This window comes from Miscanthus floridulus, chromosome 10 (assembly GCF_019320115.1).
Source record: "Miscanthus floridulus cultivar M001 chromosome 10, ASM1932011v1, whole genome shotgun sequence".
Taxonomy (NCBI): Eukaryota; Viridiplantae; Streptophyta; class Magnoliopsida; order Poales; family Poaceae; genus Miscanthus; species Miscanthus floridulus.
Genome location: NC_089589.1, coordinates 140,279,303 through 140,283,500, shown reverse-complemented (window position 1 = coordinate 140,283,500; position 4,198 = coordinate 140,279,303). Strand labels below are relative to the sequence as shown.

At 45.0% G+C, this 4,198-nt stretch overlaps 1 long non-coding RNA gene across 1 annotated transcript; it reads right to left on the bottom strand.

The window, feature by feature from the left end:
- Positions 1 to 2,365: 2,365 nt before the first annotated feature.
- LOC136485876 (uncharacterized) lies at positions 2,366 to 3,643 on the bottom strand. Its single transcript, XR_010766599.1, has 3 exons — positions 3,571 to 3,643; positions 3,148 to 3,390; positions 2,366 to 2,913 (listed from the first exon to the last, which is right to left on the bottom strand). It is a non-coding gene; the product is annotated as an uncharacterized lncRNA (long non-coding RNA).
- Between the last annotated feature and the right edge of the window lie 555 nt (positions 3,644 to 4,198).

The window sequence follows — 4,198 nt, the reverse complement described above, 5'->3', positions numbered from 1 at the left end:
GTATCTCTTTCGGACAGGAGACGCCTAACTGGGGTTACACGAGATACAAGTATGGAAGATGGGTTATACCTAGGGTGTCGGTGAGGTCAGGCTAGTGGGGCGGTGGCGAGTCGCTGCAGTGGCGAGGCGACGCGATGCAGGCAGAACTGCAACGCCGATGAAGACGATCGGGGTCGCCGAGTGCCTCCCAACGGTCCTCGTCCTGCAAAGAAAAGGCAAATGGTTAGACTCCATTGAAAATTTCAGCAGCACCTCCCCTGCACGGAGAGGTTTCCAAAACCTGCAGAAAACATTGGCACGAAGGCCAACAACCACATGTATACCAAACATAGGCACGAAGGCCATCAACCACATACATACAACAATAACTACTACTAACACTAAAACTATGAACAACAACTACAACTACTACTGTCACTATGACTTACTAACTAATACTAACACTACTAATTAACTACTACTACTTACTAACTAATACTAACATTAGGGCATACCTTGCCAGCGAGAATGCGAAGACCGAGGGCCGGCGGCGACAATGGGGACGACCGCTACGGTGTGAGGGTCAACGAACCGAGGCGGCACCTTTCTTCTCCTCTCTTCTCCTCTTCTCCCCTTCTCCTTCTCTCCTCCCCTCCTCCTCTCTTCTCCCCTGCCTCCTTCTCCTCCCTTCTCCTTCCTCTCCTCCTCCTCCCTTCTCTTTCTTCTTCTTCCTCCTCCCCTTCTTCTCCTTCCTCCTTTCCTTCCTCCTCTTCCTCCTACCTCCTCCTCCTTCCTACTGCGGGCGCGCGGGCGCAGGGCCGGGGAGCCGGCAGGGCGGGCGCGCGGGGAGCCGGCGGCGGCGGCGCAGCGGCTACGGCGCGGCGGTGGGGCGGGCGCGCACGCGCGTGTGTGCGTGTGTGGTGTGTGCGTGGTGTGTGTGCGTGTGTCCGGTTTTTTTTTTATATTTCAAACCTCTTTGCCGAGTGCCAGATCCGCGGCACTCGGCAAAGAAAGTATTTTGCCGAGTGCCCCCGATCTGGCACTCGGCGAAATAAAAAATTAAAAAAAAATCCTATCCTGGCTTTGCCGAGTGCCTAGGGCTAGCACTCGGCAAAATATTCACTTTGCCGAGTGCCAAACCTTGGCACTCGGCAAAATAATTTTTTTTTTGTTTTTTGCCACCAACTTTTTTTCTTAGATTTGTATTTGTACCATGAACAACATGTTCAAATTTGGCACAATTTCATTGCTGTTTGCTATATTTCTTCACTTTATTTCGTTTTCTTGCAATTTTCCGGAAAATGTAGGTTTGAACTGCAGGTGCATCGAATAATAGTTTTGATCCATTCCAAAAATGTTATTCTTGTTTGTTAGTGTCACTTTATGCTAAATCTAGGAACTGTCTCCAAATTTCGATCAACGTGCTCACGGGCAACGTCGCGAACTTGCGTGCGAGTGGTTATTTAATTCTATAAAATTCAAACGAATCCCGAAAATCATGAAACTTGGCGAGATGTCGTGATATCACATGCATATGCGGTGGTAAAAATTTGAAAACGTTTGGAGGACGTCATCACATAAGTTTCGCCGAGTGCGGCACTCGGCAAAGGTGGCCTTTGCCGAGTGCCCGATATTTGGCACTCGGCAAAGATTTGAGCACTGGGCAAAGTCCCGGTTTCCTGTAGTGATAACAGTTGCAGGGTCCGAATCATACTTGGTTTGAAACCTGGATTGTGAACGTCGAGTTCTCCACCAATCGAATCTATCATACCTATTGAAAGATCGGACCACGTCTCCATCAAACACCCCCCTATTTTTGCAATTTTTTGACCTCCATGTGAGCTTAGCAAAGGTGTGATCTCTGCAATTGTCAGGAGGAAGAAAGCTTCATAGGCAGTATTTTTTTAGGCCATTTCACTAAGGAAACCAGCACTGTAAATTATTTTTTCAGGGGCAATTGCCTAAAGAAACTCGCCCCTAGAAATCTCCTATTTATGTTGGCGAACTGCTCCTAAAACTTCTATTTTCAGTGACGCTTTTTAAATCTAACCATCCATAAAAATTAATTATTTCTAGGGGTGTGGTTGGTTTATGGGAACCGTTCTATTGAAAATTTATGTATTTGGTGGTTTACTTAAGGGAACTCATCCACCATGCCTTCAATCTTACTTACATAGTCTCCAGGCTCTGTATCAATGGGGAACTGCATACCATACATACAACGAAAGCTGCAATAAGCACACATTCGCCGGAGCTAATTTTTACCTATCGAATAGAACGTGGCCACATACTAATAGTACTGCAGTTTCAGGAGACATATGTTGACTTTTGGTTTTAATTTTTTTCATATAGACATATCGCTGAGTTTTCCTTAATAATTCTCAGGAAAATACTTAGTTTCCGAGACTTTTATTCATTATACAATATACATGACCATGATAGAAACAGCACATACGTACACAGGTGTGGACATATAATATAGATAGAGTACAGACAGACATGCAGGGAGGATCCAATCCACATATATATGCATCACATCGCATGCAGCAGTAGCAGCTAGCAGCTCACTAGCTAGTGGCTAGGAAGCTAGCTAGCTGCTACAAGAGGGCAGCTTGCTTGTGTGCACATACACACACTATTATATATGAGTACTCGGCAGCTGGGTGCAGTTCACGGGTAAAGGTTCTTAGCGTAGAAACCCAGTGCGTTGATGTAGGTGCTCACTTTACCGAAGAAGGCAAAGAAGCCTCCTGCCTCCAGTGGCACACTGAACGCAGTCCCGAGGCTTGGATTCCCAAAAGTCTTCGCCTGCCCTTTTTTGGTGGTCAATGTCAGGGAAGTGATGCCAACACCACCATCGTAAGAAGATGGAGTATTATGAGTCATGCCTTCAATCTTACTTAGGTAGTCGTTGGACCCTGTATTAATGAGGAACTGCATACCATACATGCAACAAAAGCTGTAATAAGCACACATTCTCCGGAGCTAATTTTTACCTATCGAATAGAATGTGGCCACATACTACTAATACTACAGTTTCAGGAGACACATGTTTACTTTTGCTTTTTATTTTTTTCCCTAGAAGATGCAAGAAGCTAAAATTGTAATATTAGTACTAAAAAGTCATTTCCTTAGAACTTAGAAGTATTGTTGTTGTTGTACGTATACCGTTTCTTTAGTAGCAGGAGGATCTGTCGTTTTGCCCCAAGGACCTACGCGGAGCTGATTGCCGTTCGTGTCAGTGCAAAAGAAGCCGATGGCTCTGATGACTGTAGCGCCGTCTGGTCCATCAGCTGAGATCCAAATGTCGATGCTGTCCAGGGTCTTTAACTTTGGCAGTTCGTTGGAACTGATGTCCACAGCGTGGCCTCCATCACCACCAAATGGCCCAAACGTATTAACCGGCAACGCCTGCATGCACGCACCATGAATTTGTTATATATTATTACTCAATACCTTGGCTAATAGCTAGCTTGGCAACTAACGCATGTATGATTGTTGCAACTGGATAACTTTTGTAGTATGGTGCATATATATAACATGGATGAGCGTGTGATAATAATGGAAAGCTAATAAATAAGCCGCGCTTACCATTGGTAGCTCTCCTGCTCGATCGGGTGCTTGCTTGCTTTGTCTGCTCGATCGTGTGCTTGCTTGCTTTTCTGTGACCTTCAAGTATGCTGCATGCGGCCCTATTTATAGAGCTCTCCAACTCCTGTTTGACGCGTCGCTGAAGCTTCCGGGCAGATGAGGTGACATGTCCTGCGAAGTCCAAATACCAATCTGGTTAGCATTGGCACTCCACTATTGCAGTCCAAACCCCCAACCTCAACAGCTCTTAATAAAGTGATTGCCAGATTCGCCTATATAGAATTACAGCCACAAAAATAGACGGCAGATGATGCACTAGCTACTTAGCTTGGTTTACTAAACAATAACACACCAAATTTAATAGTTTAATGTTTTTATTTTCTATGGAAATTTTATATATTTTTACTATCTTTGTCGTCCTAATAACGCATTATCTCCCATGCACGCATGTGCAATGATATTGATGTGAACACTCTTTACAAGCTCTATTTTTTTTTATTGAAGAACAACTGAACAAGCTTACCGACGCATTTATTATGTCCGAACTTGTTGGTCAACAGTGTTCACACACATCATTGCTAGGCTCAGCAATGCCGTGCTCCTTCGCACGCGGCGAAAGACAAGCCAG